The sequence below is a fragment of the Pantherophis guttatus genome, chromosome 5 (assembly GCF_059756535.1).
Source record: "Pantherophis guttatus breed Tessera chromosome 5, ASM5975653v1, whole genome shotgun sequence".
NCBI lineage: Eukaryota > Metazoa > Chordata > Lepidosauria > Squamata > Colubridae > Pantherophis > Pantherophis guttatus.
Window position 1 is genome coordinate 72,756,494 of NC_142067.1, and position 15,832 is coordinate 72,772,325.

Consider the following 15,832-nt stretch of genomic DNA (forward strand, 5'->3'; position numbering starts at 1 on the left):
GGAACTGATTCCCAAGGTACTTTATTGACGTGTATTCTGAATGTCCTGAAGACTATAAAAACTTGTGTAAATTGTTTTATTTCCGTCTTTCTCTACTTTAGAGAGAAAGTCCCTTTGCAAAGAATAAACTCTGTACAGGCTTATTTCGGTCTTTGTCTCTTTAAAACGATAATGGGATTTACCTGTCGACCACAATTGGCGCCCGAAGGGACTGAAAACATTCTGTCTGGAAGGGATTTCCCTGCGTGCGCACATAACACTGATTTCAGTGAGATGGGGTTATTTCCTTTCCAGCCGGAATTGCTTTTCTATGAACCTTGAGGCAGAGACCTGAATGCCTGGACAGAGAGGAACGTTCCTGAAGACTTCGGTGCACCAGGAGTGAGTATATGTTTTCTTTTTGGTGGTTTGGATTTGTGTATGTTTGTGTGTGTGGCCTGTATGATTTGTGTGTATAATTAGTGTAATACCGGTTGGGGAAAGTATGGGGACTTTACTAGGGAAAAGTGCTGCTGAGACTGAAATATCCTCCATCCCCCATATCTCCATTAGTGGTTAGAGGATTGGTTGGAAGCTTGTACAAAGGTATTAGATAAGGTGACTATGATTAATTATTGTAAGGAGGTTTGGCTGACGTTTGTGTTGATACAGCCTAATTATAGGTGGAGTACGTTTGGGGAGTCAGACCCATATTGGATCAATGCTTTGAAGAAAGTTTTGGTGAAAAAAGAAGTTGAAAGTTCAATTGTTATATGTTGAACCTCAGTTCCATGTTCAGTAGTTTAACTCCTCTTCCCCGAGAAGTTCTAGAGTTTTGTATGGGAAGGAAGAAGAAGAGGAAGGTTGGGATCCTTTAGCTTATGCTACATGCCCACCTCCCACTCCTTCGTATAATCCAAGTTGTGGGTGAAATTGATGTTGTTGCTGGGAGCCGAAAGGAAGAGACTTTAGCAGGGCAGTAATATAGGCAGTTGGAAAAGGAGTTGGGTGAATTGTTAGTAACTGTGAAACAGAATCCATCCACTTCTTCTCATGTTACATGTTCACAAACTAAAGGAATGTTTCCTTTAAGAGGAATGCTGAATGGTATTGCGGCTTTTGTGAATGAGTCTTTGACATCTTCTGATCTGGAAGATTATAAAAGAAATATGCCGTCTTTCTAAGCGGATCTGATTAAGTTGTCTGAGTCATTGGATTTGTTCTTGAGACCCAATCTGTATACTTTTGCAGAGTTACAGTGTATATTTGGTTATTTGTTCTCCCCTGGGGAGAGGTCACAAATTCGAAAGGCAGCTATGGTTTTTTTTTTTGATAAAAACCCAAGTGGGGGCTGTTCAGCCCGTTGCTGCAGATGTTAAGTCTCCATTAGTTGATCCTGGTTGGAATAATAATAATTTAGCTGATCGGGAACAAATGGAGGGAGTTAAGACAGCTGTACCTCAAGGAAGAAACAAAAGTTTTTGAGGTGGAACAGTTGTGGGAAGAAACACCGTCTGTGTTTCTGGAAAATATTAAGGACAATTTGAATAAGCACACTGGTCTTTCTCCTGAAACGCCGGCTTATGAGTCCTTAATGAAAATGAAATTTGTGACGAAATCATGGCCAGACATACAGAAGCTACTACTGATATTGCTGCTCTGTTGAAAGAAGCTTAAAAGGTCTATGTGAATAGGGATGAGGCCAAGACTAGAAGAGGAAAAGGTTTTGTGAAACTTCGATTGCAATGTGGCGACAGTGTCCTGGAATTGGGAGAGGATTACACCAGTGGAAAAAAGTCTAGTGTTGGTGGATTGGAAAGCAAAAAGTGTATTATACGTTTGGATGTGATATTTGTTCTAGAAGTAGGTCTTAATCTGCTTGGGAGAGATGCATTGTCTCTTCTGGGATGTGAGTTTGGTATACAGATCTTTATTGTTCTTGGATGAGGCAGAAAACTCTGTAGGAATGTAGTAAGGAAGGTTTATTGTTCTTCTTACCTGAGGTTGAATGCGAATATTTTGTCTTTGATTAATGTGATGAGATGGTGATATGTGTGTGCTGGCTAATTAAGTGACCTTCTTGGCTTAAGTCTGGAGCTGTGGAGGACAGGTGTGGTTAGGGCCCAAAATCAAGTTTTTGATTAAAAACCGCATCCTGAAGTTTTCCACTGCTTGAGGAATGGGCTACAAGATGTCAAGGATAAAACTGAAATGGGTATCTGAAGGGATGGAACCTTTCCAGGTTTTATTCCAGGTTTGCAAATGTTGTTAAATGGTATGTGTGTGTAATGAGAGTTGTTTAGGCAATAGAGCTCATTGTCTTAAAAAAATAATAATAATGAGAATGATAATAAAGCTCCCTGAAGTATTTGTATTGGTAGGGAAAAGGCATGTGTGCGTTGGAATACACTAAAAGGTCTGATTGCAGAATAAATATGAGTGTGTGGTAAGCCCTTAAATGGGGGTGGTAAAGTGATCCTGATATTTGTGAATGCCTGTGCGTTGAACCCCTGAGAAATTTCCTTTTGTATATTGAAATAGTGAGTGGCAAGAGTTTGTTGTTGTAGTTGTTGTTATGTTGTAATAGCAAGTGTGTGAATGAGCAAGTGAGAGATGAGAGAGATCCTATGGAGAAGTAGGATTAGGTAGAGGTATTTGCGATGTTAATTAGAGACAGGAGTAGTATTTTTCTTCTCTATATTTCCCCGTCTTTTTGTTCTGAATAAGAGAAGTGAAAAAGGGGGGAGGGAAGGTGCGGTTTGTTTTCCCTTTTACACATTTTTTTTTCCTTTGTTGAGTTTGTCTGAGAGAAAGGAGGGGCGAATGGGTGATTTGATCCTGCATTGTTTCTGACTGCATTGGCAGCTATGCAGATGTATTTCCTGTTCTGCTTTAGAGAAGTGACATTGAATGTTTGAAAAGTTTTTGGGAGTAGAGATCCGGAGTACCTCTATTAGGTGATTTTCGTTTGCTTTTTGAAGTTTTTTATTACCCTCTTTTATGTTTTTGTGTCTGTGTATTTTAAATGATTTTGAATGCTGAGAAGGAGATTTCTAGATACTAGATACTGGATAGTCTGGGGAATAGTTGACTATGTTATTTTAGCTTAGTGTTGTCTAGGTAAAGGATGTTTCCTTGAGGGAAGAATTACTGGTAAAAGGTAAAGATGACTTTTGGTCTGGTTAGCTAGGAAGTTACTTGTAAGTTTGTCTGTATAGACTAGTGAATTTAGATTAAGCTTTGCATTTTTTTGAAGCTTGTGGAAATAGTTTAGCTAATTTTTGATAGAAGTGTGGTGTGATTCCTCTGAAGTGGGGAGAGTTGAGTATTTATTGAGACTCTATTGATTTATTGATAGTTAATTTTAAACTAAGTTGTTTGGAAGAAAGGTTGAAGGTTGAAGGTTGAAGAGTTGAAGAAAGTAAAATATAGTGTTGCTCCAGTGTTATGTTTGCCTGGTTTAAGGAAAAATTTCCACTTGTTTGTAGTAGTGGAAGATGGTATAGCCAAAGGAATGTTGGTTTGCATGTGAACTGGGAACTAAAAAGGTGGTGCACAAATGCTAGGTTTTTTAAAATTGTTTCAAGAGAGTTTGGTTCTCTTGACCAATAGGAGAGAGAGATGGGAAGATGCGGAATGAAATTGTGTGGTTATGAATAAATGAATTGAGAATGGGATGAGACTGGATGAGATGCAGTTGTGAATGGAGACACTATTGAGATATTGGAAGGTGGAAAGTTACCGTTTGAATGGTCAGTGCAGATATGTGAGGTTTTTGCTTTATTGTAAGCATTGCACATATTAATTAATGAGGTAGGGAATATTTATGTTGATTTAAACTATGCTTATGGTATCTTACATACTTTTGGGATAATCTGGATTGAAAGGGGGTTGATATTTAGTAAAAGGAATTGCGATAGGTGGAACTTATCACAGCTGTTTTAAAAGCAGCTGGGGATCCTTCTAAACTTGATATTATATAAATAGTGGATGAAGGGGTGTGTAAGTGAATGGGAAATGGATTACTAAAATGGAGTGCAAATTTTTACTAAAGTTGTGATGTGGAATGTGATTGAATGAGTGCATGAGGGAACCTATTGGGGAACGCAAGCACTTATTGATTTTATTAAATGTATATGCATATATGTGTTTAGGGGTGTGTATACAATAGTTATACAAATGGTACGGAAATGAATACATTGTGTATGTAGAAAATATGTATGTAAAAAATATGTAGAGATTTGACCATTTGGCCTTTTCAATGAATCTAAGTAGATTACATTGAAATGCTGGTGGTGTGACCATTGATATATGTAATAATAATAGTGGATTATTTTACTGGATAGGTTGAAGCCTTTCTTTGTGTAAAGAAGATTGTTAAATCATATTAGAGCGAATAATACCCAAATATAGTGATAGGGGTATACATTTCATTGTCCAAGGTGATGAAGCTTATGGAACAATTAGGAATTGATTGGTAATTACATTTATTGTTTAAAAATTAATGTTAGAGTTTCAACTACTTTGAATGAAGTGTTTGCCTTTAGCTCTATTAAGAATAGGAACTAGTCCTAGGAAAGATCTGGGGATATCTATGTATGAAATGATGTTTGGATGGCCATATGTGGGGAAAGTTGAGATGCCTAGGATAGAATTGAAGGATGTTTTTTCTGAAAGTATATATACAGGGACTGTCCCAGTGTTTTTCTCATTTAAGGTAAAAAGGACAGAATCTACCTCTTGATTTCCAAGCACATGAATACAAAAGTGGAGACTGGGTCCGATAAAAGCCATTACTGAGAAGAAGTTGCAGCTGGTGTGGAAAGGACCGTTCCAAGTTTTGCTGACTACTGAATCGGCTGTAAGGACTAAGGAACAAATTTGGGTATGCTATTCCAGAGTCAAGGGATTGGTGGCTTTGCCTTATGGAAGGACAGTTGCTACGGAACCTGCAAACCCTCTTAAATTGACTTTTTGATGACAAACCTTTAGATGATTGATGACCAATGGATGGAAGAAGAGTTTTATGAAGAGATTTGTATTTGGCTAGGAGTGGTAATAATTCTTGTTGTGTTTTTGATTGTATTGAGGAAAGATATTATTGATTGGTGTAAATCTATGTTTTGATATCCAGTGGATGTAAGTTCTCCTTGATTGATTGATGTTGGGGGAGCTAGTTCACTAGGAATAATGGGGTTTTTTGTGGTAATGTTTGTTATTTTACAGGTGTGGATAGGAATGGGGATTTTGGCTGTGTTGCCTAGTTACCCTATAACATGGTAGCAGCTATGTTTCCATACTGAATTCGAGCACCGTTATTCTTTTATAGAAACACCACTAACCCTAATAGACACCACTGAGGAAGCTGAGATATGTATTAAGTCATCTTTTGAAGATGATGTGTGCCAAGTGCAAACGTACATATGAGATAGTTCCTCAATACATTGGCCTTACAAATAGAATGGAATTTTTATATAAGCAATGTACTGAGCTATTTGGTAATTATATACCTTCATACAAGAAGTTTTGGATTTTGGAGGAAGGGTTACATTTTCTATGTCTAAGGATATAAGTTCTCTCCAAGTTAATGTTTTTATGTGGTAACATGGTATTGACCAAATTACCTATTGTATAGAGAGGAGTTTCTATACTGTTACAGGATATTCTTAGTTTACAGAAATAAAAGATAATGAAGAGGAGAATTGGGGATTGTGAGAAAAATAGGAATTATTCCTGTAAAAGCATAACCTGAGTTACGCCATTTTGAAATCATGTTAAGGTTTTGTTTTACTTTGTATAACCTGATTATATAATTTAGCTGACATTTAAGAACATGAGAAAGGAAATGTGTAATTCCTGTTTTTGAGAAGATGTCTGTTTTGCAGGAAATACGTTCCTGGGTTAACTTGCCCTTATTAATTAAAGGAAGTACGCAATTGATGTTTTTGAGGGGTATTTCTGTTGGGAATTGGGGAATTTCCAGGGTGGAATTATGTACTGCATATGTTATATAAGATGTTATGTAAGATCTGGAACTGATTCCCAAGGTACTTTATTGACGTGTATTCTGAATGTCCTGAAGACTATAAAAACTTGTGTAAATTGTTTTATTTCCGTCTTTCTCTACTTTAGAGAGAAAGTCCCTTTGCAAAGAATAAACTCTGTACAGGCTTATTTCGGTCTTTGTCTCTTTAAAACGATAATGGGATTTACCTGTCGACCACATTAAGACAAAAAGGGTAAAGTAGATAATTGTACAAGGAAGCTAATATAATAGAACATTGGAATACGGACTTCCGGTTTCCTTGTCTTCGGCGACGGCGGCGCTCTTTGAAGCTCCGCCAGCCCCGCCGCCTGTAGAGCCGCTTCGCGATCGAGAAGCGGCTCGAAAACTTCAAAATCCTGAGGATTGTTGGAGGAGAGATAGCAGGGCACAGGTCGAGCCCCTGTAACCCCCCAGGGAATTGTTTCTGGGGAGGAAACAGGCGCGGCTCCCTTCCAACCTGCTGAGACTCCGGGCGGCGTGGGACGATTCTGCTTCTGCAGAACAAGCCGGCTGCAGGAAACTTAAAGCGAAAGAACCAGCTTTAATAAACAGCGAAACTACCTGAATCCTGAAATTTGGAAATGCAAGTATTAGCACTTTGTTGACTTTTCAATCTGAGAAAATGCAAATGAGTGAAAGTGCTTTGAAAAAACATGGCGCCTAGCTTCAGAGTTAACGAGCCAGCGAGTGTGGATTGGTGAAGTTACTTTGTTTTGCTACAAAGTTTCCAAGTTGCTACTAAGCTGCCTTGCTTGTTACAAGAGAAATAACTGGGAAATTTTTTCCCTTTTCAATATTGGACTTTGCTTTATTTTAACCCTTGTTTGATCAAATCTGGGGGACTTTTTTAGAAGTCTTTGTGCAGGAGGGAAAGGAAAAGGAACCTCCCTCTTTAGAAAAACTAGATCACGAGCCAGGATGGCTTCAAAGAAGCAGGAAGGGAAGGCATTAGGGGGGGGATCCCCCACACACAAACAGCAAACGCAACTTCCCCCTGCTCAACAGTTACAAACTCAGAAAAAAGAATTTGATGTGGCAGATTTAAAAGAATTTATTTCTAAAACTTTGGATGATAAATTTCAAGAATCACAACAGGAACTTCAAAAATCACATCAGGAATTTTTGCAGGAAATTAATGAAATTAAAGACATGGTGAAACAGAATCAAATTATGGTGACCAAAAAAATATCAGAAGTGGCGTCTGGCCTGGCAGATTTTATTGGGAAAGTTGATTTTAAAGTTGAAGAATTTAAATCAGAAGTTAATGTTAGGATGAAAGACAATGATTATAAAATTGATGAAGTTGACAATAAAATGCAGAGAATTGAAGATGAGATTGTTATGATACAATTCCGGGCGATGGAATTTGCCATACGGCTTCGGGGAATTCGAGAGGAGGAAAGACAGGACTTGAGACAAGTTTGCTCTGAAGCCCTGGCTAAGATTCTACAAGTTAATCCTGATTTGGTATTTCATAAAATAGATAAAATTTACAGAGTGAACTCTTGGGTGGCCAGGCAAAGACAATTACCCAGAGATGTGGTCATATACTTTACTGAGAGAGAAATTAGAAATGATATCCTGCAAAAATCTTTCCACACCTCTATACAAGTGGGGGGCTCACGGCTTGTAATTTTTAAAGAGTTACCTCCTAAAATGCTGAAAGCTAGAAAAGAATTTGGTTTTCTTGTTAAGGAATTGAAAAATTTACAGATACCCTTCCGGTGGGATGCACCAGCTGGGGTAATTTTCAGATATAAGGGAGAAGGATATCGGTTGAATACCGTGGAGAAGGCGCAACACTTTTACAGTACTATTCTTATGGAAAGAACACCATCTCCACGTACATCTACAGTTCTGGAGATTAAGGAGAGTGAAGAGAGGCAATTGAAAGAACAGTCTAAGCAGGAATTAGAAAACGTGCAAGGTGCAGAAGGAGGTATTCTGAGTGAGCCATCGCTGGATTCTTCTCCAATTTTGGATTTGATTCAGTTGACTGAAGTTAAAGATCAACGTATAACTAGAGCTCAATCCAAGCTACTTAAACAGAAGCAACAACAACAACAGGAAAGACAAGACAAGAAGGCAGTTAAGAGCACTGCACAAGAGATTGGCGCTATGGGAGGAGCGAGATCGAAGCTTGTGGATGAACTTCAAGCATATTGCTCCGCGCTCCATGAAGAGGCTAATGACCTTTAAGTGTTTATCTTGGAATGTCAATGGGTTGAATTCAGCACAGAAAAGGAAAAAATTATTTACATATTTGAAACAATTTAATAATGATATAATATGTTTACAAGAAACGCACATTACAACTCAAGATCAAAAATATTTGATAAACTCAAAACTAGGAGCACATTATATATCTTCAACTTCGCAGAAAAAGAATGGTGTGGTTATTTATGTAAATAAAAAATTAACAGCAAAAGTTATAGAAGTAGATCAAGATGGTAGATTTGTAGCAATTGAATTGTTTACAGCAAATGGTCAAATTCTTTTGATTGGAATTTATGCTCCCAACCAACAACAGGATTATTTTTACAAGATGTTACATACTAAAATATTGCAATGGGACTACAGATCTATTTTAATTATGGGAGATTGGAATGGAGTAATTGATTCTAAATTAGATAAAAAGAGCTTGGCAAAGTCTAGAATTAGATTACCACAGACCTTTTTTGATATGAAAGAAGATATGGAACTAAAAGATGTTTGGAGAATACATAACCCAAATGAATTGGATTACACTTTTTTTTCTGATAGACATAGATCTTTTTCTAGGATTGATTTTATCTTGTTGTCAAATGATCTACTTGTTAAGACAAAAAGAACAAAGATTTTTCCAAGAATTTTGACTGATCATAGTCCTGTATGGATAGAAATCGAGATGGATAAGGTTGAGAGACGTTCTTGGAGATTAAACGAGAACCTGTTTAGATATGAAAAAAATATAATAGAACTTAAAAAGCATTTGAAAGAATTTTTTGAAATAAATTTGAATAAAGGTACCCCAGTTGAAATTGTTTGGGATGCAAGTAAAGCTTATATGAGAGGGGTACTTATCTACATGAATTCTAAACATAGACTGTTCCGACAAAAGAAAAGATCTGAGTTGGAAATGGAAATAAAGAATAAAGAACAGTTACTTATTAAAAACCCAACAGATGAAAGAATACGAAGTGCTATAAAACTTTTGAAAGACCAATTCCAAATGCTTATGGCGGAACAAGTTGCAACAAGTTTACAATACGCGAAGCATAATACATTTTGCAATGCTAATAAACCGGGCAGATGGTTGGCTTACACATTGAGGAAAAAACAAAGTATACGGACTATTGATAGTATTGATATTGGAGGGAAAGAAATCTTTCAACAAAAACTAATTAAAGAAGCTTTTGTGGATTATTACACTAAACTATATGCCAAAGATGAGGTGCAGAATGGACTTATAGAAAAATATTTAAAGGATAAGAGAGTTACAAAAATTACTGATCAACAAAAGGAAAGAATGAATTATCCTATAACAGAGGAGGAGATAACAGCAGCAATTAAACAGCTAAAAACAGCCAAAGCTCCTGGCACGGATGGTTTGACTGCAGTGTATTATAAAACTTTACAAGCTGAAATGGTGGGACAACTTAGAGATTTATTTTGCAATATTCAACAAGGGGGTAAAATACCCCCATCCTGGACAACTGCTTATATATCTTTGATACCAAAAGAACAAGTTGGTCCTAAAAAACCAGAGAACTACAGACCAATATCTCTTTTGAATACAGACTATAAAATTTACGCGAAGGTATTAGCCAACAGGTTGATGCCAGTAATCCAAAAGGTGATTCATGAGGACCAAGCGGGATTTATTGAGGGTAGATACATGAAGGACAATGTAAGGCAAGTAATAGACTTATTGGAATATCTTGATAAGAATAAACAGATTTCTGCAGTGCTGGTCTTTTTGGATGCGGAGAAGGCCTTTGATAGAGTGGATTGGAATTTTCTACTAAAGACTTTAAAAAAGATGGGCTTTGGGGACCAGTTTACACAGGCAATTTCAGCAATTTATCAAGAGCAAAAAGCACAGATTATTATTAATGGAAGTTTGACGACAGAGTTTAAAATTGAAAAAGGAACAAGACAGGGATGTCCGTTGTCCCCACTTTTATTTATTTTAACATTGGAAGTCTTGCTAAATACAATACGGGACTCAAAAATTTTGAAAGGCATAATGATAAGGCAAGAGGATTATAGAGTAAAGGCATTTGCAGATGATCTGGTGGTTACCCTATCACAACCAATGGAATCAATAATCTTGATGAACGACATTATACAAGACTATGGTAGAGTTTCAGGTTTCAGAGTGAACTCAAAAAAGACTAAAATGATAGTCAAAAATATGACACAAGATCGTAAACATGAGTTTGAAAGGAGGGCAGGTTTTGAAATTGTACCTAAGGTAAAATATCTTGGAGTTCAGGTTGCAGAATCAAACATGAAATTGTTTCAAAATAACTATGAGGTGTTGTGGCGAGAGGTTCAGAAAGACATGGGGACTTGGAAAAAGCTGCAACTGTCTTTACTTGGAAGAATAGCAGCAGTTAAGATGAACATTTTGCCAAGATTTCTGTTTTTGTTTCAAATGATTCCGGTGCTTAAAAGTGATAAACAACTGAAAGTTTGGCAAACTGGACTTAATAAGTTTGTCTGGAACGAGAAAAAGCCGAGAGTGAAATTGAAAATTATGCAAGATGTTCCAGAAAGAGGAGGCCTTAAACTTCCAAACCTACAGTTATACTATGATGCAGCAGCTTTAACTTTAACAAGTGATTGGTTTGGAAGTAAAAAGGCTGGAATATTGAATGCAGAAAGTTTTGATCTTGAATTTGGATGGCATGCTTACCTATTTTATGATGACAAAGTTGATAAAGTATTTAAAAGTCATATACTTAGAGACTCTTTGATGAGAGTTTGGAAGAAGCACCGACTCAAATGGGATTATAAAATACCGCTATGGCTGGATCTTGGTCATACCTTGTGGAATACAAATATAATGTCACTCGGGGGGTTTTTATACAAAGAGGTTCTTTTTACAGATGCGGGCAGATGGCAGTTGAAGACATTGCAGACACTGTTGGACGAAGGGATTAATTTAACCTGGTTACAATATAATCAATTACAATTGAGATGGAAAGAGGACCAAAAAACTGGTATTATGTTGCATGAGGAAGAATTGGTTAGACATATAAGAGAGAAAGGTCCAATGCATATTAAAAGGCTTTACAATGTTTTGCTAGAAAGGGATTCAGAAACGGAATTAGTTAAAGATTGTATGATTAAGTGGGCACAAAATTTTGAAGAACCAGTGATGTTGGAAACATGGGAAAAAATTTGGGTTCAGAATGTTAAATTTACACAGTCGCAGAATTTGAGGGAAAATTTTTATAAAATGTTTTATAGATGGCATCTAGATCCTAAAAAGCTGTCATGTATGTACCCTAATGTTCAGCCAAAATGTTGGAGATGTGAATGTTTGGATGCTACGTATTATCATGTTTGGTGGACCTGTAGGAAAGTTAAGGCTTTTTGGATAAAAATATGGTGGGTCATGCAGAATGTTTTGAAGAAAAAAATTCAATTTTCTCCACAATTGTTTTTATTGGGCATAGTTAAGGGTTTTACACGGGATGAAACAAAATTAATATTGTATATGATAACAGCAGCAAGATTGTTGATAGGTAAATATTGGAAGAATGAAGCTTTGCCTACTATCGAGGAATGGACTTCGAAGATGGCTAGCTTTGCAGAGATGGCGAAGATTTCAGCATATTTAAAAGATTGTTCACAAGAGACTTATGAATGGGAATGGAAAAGGTGGATAGAATATGTTCAGAACAAATACCAAATTAGAAAGTATCAAATAGCTTTTATTTGAAAACAATGTATTAGAAATATTTTAATATAAAGAGACAAAGAGGGAAAATTATGTAGGGGGAGGGATGGGTTCAGGTATATATATCAGTGTTATTAGTTATGAGTACATAATAGGGAAGTCTGGGGGGGGAGGGTTAGGGAGGGTTAGGGAGGACGGGAAGTTTGGGGAGGGAGGTGGGGGGGTGAAAAAAAGGGGTGAAAATGTAATTGTAAAACTTTTGCAATAAAAAAAAAAAAAAAAAAAAAAAAGAACATTGGAATACCATCTCCCTCTTACAGTGATGGGAAAGTCTTGTGATTAAAATAAGTTAGTCAAAAAAAGGGGGATGAGAGTCTCAATGACCGCCCTCTCACGGCGACCAGTCCAGAGTTACAGAGACAAAGGAGAAGATGGTCCGTCCCATCCACTTGTATAAATATTACAAATAAATTGTTCAAGACTCTCGATGTCTATGCTTCCTCCCTTTCTGATACCAGCAAAAATCCGAAGATAAGGTCGAAAAAAGCAAAGGTGGAGCATCCAGGCAGAAGAGATGAAATCAAATAATCAGGATAACTAGGATAGTCAAGGAGAAAAAGATATTTAAAATAAAGGCTATAAGTTGATCGAACAGCTGCAAGTTTTTCGCTGAATGGCCAAACTAGGCCTAGGTCTAGTAATGGGGGAGGGGGAGAAACAGTCAGGGGAAGATCAAAAAAAATCATGTCTTCAGTTCTCAGCCCCCACCACTACCATGCTCTTTCAGATAGGGCCATTCAGGTGATTGTTGAAAATATCTCCCCTAGTATTTCAAAAATGGGGGGAATGTCCAGGCCCCCTCCCCATTACATCGAGGGGGGGTAACTGCTTGCAGCAAAGCCCTCCCCATTGTCTAGAGAGGGCATCCTCATAGCCTAGCCTCCCAGTGTTGCTGCTGCTGTTGCTGTCATCATCGCCATTGCGAGTGTCATTTTAGTCAGCTCCGCCTCCGTAGCCATGGCTGCCGTCCCCACATCGCCACCCGCAGCGCCCAGTACGCAGCAAATCAAGTTTACGGCAGCCCAGGCACCGCCGCCAGCGCTGCCTGCGCCACCACCGCCACAGCAAGATCTCTGACCGTTGCCTCAACCGCTCCAGCCCCGCAGCCGTTTGATTCATGACAGTCAGCTGGGCCTCGGTTTCAACGTTTGCCGCTGTTTACCGCCCACCGTGCCATCCCTAACTATCTCCATGGCGGCCGGGTGTTCTTCCGGCTCCATCTACGGCTCAATCAAGCCGGCTATGCTTCAGCTTGCTGGGCGGGGGTTGTAAGATGGTCAGCTGGCCCCCCAACACCCTCAAAAATGCCGGACATCGCCCCTTCGTCCTTGGCATTCAATATAGAGTCACCATATTGGTCTGCTACCCGGAAGGAACTTCCCATTTAACTTTTTTGGCTCTCGAGATCCCCAATTTCTCCTCTAGTTCTTCATTCTGTCTATTGGTTAGATTTTTAGTCAATATTTTAGTTTCTCTTATTTATATTGAGCCCTGCCACTTTGCCAAATTGGTTTATATCTTGTAGTAATATTTGTCCAGATTCTAAAGGTTCTTCTATAATAAATGCCAAATCGTCTGCAAAGGCCTGGACTTTGTATTCCTGTGTTTTAATTTTTAATCCCTTTATTTCCTGATTATATCTAATTTGTAGCATTAGCATCTCCACTGAGAGAATGAATAACAGAGGAGATAAGGGGCAGTCTTACTCCTTTAGCTATGTTGAAACCTTCTGTTTGTTCGCCATTTAATATTATTTTTGCCCTCTGATTGGAATATATTGCTCTATCATTTCAGTTCATTTGTCTCCAAAGTTCATTGCTATTAATTGATTTATCAGAAAATCCCAATTTAGGTTATCAAAAGTTATTTTGTTCGTCTAGGAATATCAATGCTGCTTGTTTTTCTGGGTGTGCCTCATAATATTCTAATACATTCATTATAGTTCATATATTGTTTTTTATTGGGCAAAAACCCATTTTGATCTGGGTGTATGATTTCATTTAGTATATTTTTAATTCTTTCTGCCATTATAGCCATAAATATTTTATAATCAGCATTTAACAGCGAGATTGGCCTATAGTTTTCCACTTAATTATTAATGGGTTGTGGTCAGTGGTGGGTTCCTTCCGGTTCGGCCCGGTTCCCCCAAGCTGGTAGCGGTGACAATATGACATCACCAAATTGGTTCTGCCCTCCCCCTTACCCTTCCACCCCCCGCATTATTCTTACCTTTTATTTGGCCCCACCCCCAATCTATTGCTGCCTCCTGAGTCCCAGCTGATGGTTAGAGGAAAAAAAACTGTTTAAACTCTTGCCGCTGGGCTTCAAAGGGCCACCCTACAGCTGATCAGTGTTAAAAGAAAACAAATGAGTAGACCAGTGCCTGCCAAAATACATGAGTAGACCAGTGCCTGCCAAAATACATGAGTAGATCAGTGCCTGCAAAAATACATGAGTAGATCAGTGCCTGCAAAAATAAATGGGTAGATCGGTACAGCTCTGCAAGCAGTTAAAAGCCTGGTAGACCAGTACCTATGCTATAGCAATATAGTGGTCCTTTATATACAGTGGATCTGAGAAGTTTCTATTGTTTTATTGGCTTAGCTCAGCACTCAGCTTTAACAGTGCTTGAACATAAAGAACAAGTTTCTTCTGTTTGTATTTGAATGCACTCATCCTCCCATTTAGACTATTATGAGAGTCTGCTTTATAGACTATTACCCTACTAATTTTATGCTTCTCTGAATATATAGTTATCTAGTTGAAATGTACATATTAAAAGGGAAATATGCATATTTTAAAATACCATATGTAACAATGTATTATATTAACAATAATGTTTGGCAAAAATATGTAACTCAAGGGAAATGCACCCAAAATGGAGACTCTTGTACCACCTTAAAAAAATATTGGAGTAGTGGGAAAACAGGACAGCTGTTGCTTAAGAGTATTGAAATGAGAAATAAATAGAACCTGAAATTGATGGACAAAGTCCTTCCTTACCATATACTGTCAAAATGCAAATACCTTGCTTATAATGGAAAGAAATGAGGCATTGCCAACTGTAACTTCCACAGATTCCTTATTTTTGCATCTAATAAAGATAATGAGGTTTTTGACTTCCGGGTTTGTCTGCCACCGGCGAAGACGGTCGCTTTTGAAAGACCGCCAGCCCAGCCGCCTGTAGAGCCGCTCCGAGTGAGGGGAGCGGCTTGAAAACTCCTAAATCCTGAGGATTCGAGGAGAAGAGGGAAGCAAGAGGCAGGTCGAGCCCCTGTGAACCCCCAGAAGTTTGCTACTGGGGAGGAAACGGGCGCGGCTCCCTTTCAACTTGCGGAGACTCCGGACGGCGTGGGACGACTCTGCTTGTCAGAGCAAGCCGGCTGCAGCAAACATTCAAATTGATGAAAAATAATTTTACTACAAAACAACCTCAACCCCCAAACCAAGAAACTGCAAGTAACTTTTTGTTTCTGAACTTTTGATTTGGGAAAAGGCTAGAGTGAGCGGAACGGCTTGAAAAAAAAATGGCGCCGTTCCAGCGTTAACGAGCTGAAAGGGAGAGTGATCTTGCAAAGCTATTTGAACAAGCTACATTGTAGCACTGCTTGTAGCAAGTGAACAGAGAAGAGTGGAAGAAAAAATTCCTTTTAACATAAACCTGAGCTTGCTTCAGCTTACTTAATTTCTAATTTGGTTAAATCTGGGGGACTTTTTCAAAGGACTTTGTGGAGGAGCAAAGGAAAAAAGACTTCCTTTTTTTAGAAAAGTTAATTTACGTGGCAGAATGGCTTCAAAGAAACAGGAAGGAAAGGCTGCAGGGGAGGGATCTCCCACTCATAAGCCGGAACAGCAGC

At 38.2% G+C, this 15,832-nt stretch overlaps 1 long non-coding RNA gene across 1 annotated transcript; it reads left to right on the plus strand.

The window, feature by feature from the left end:
- On the plus strand, window positions 1–6,153 carry LOC148113460 (uncharacterized). The gene is made up of 2 exons (XR_015728240.1): window positions 1–381; window positions 4,697–6,153. It is a non-coding gene; the product is annotated as an uncharacterized LOC148113460 (long non-coding RNA).
- Window positions 6,154–15,832: the final 9,679 nt, after the last annotated feature.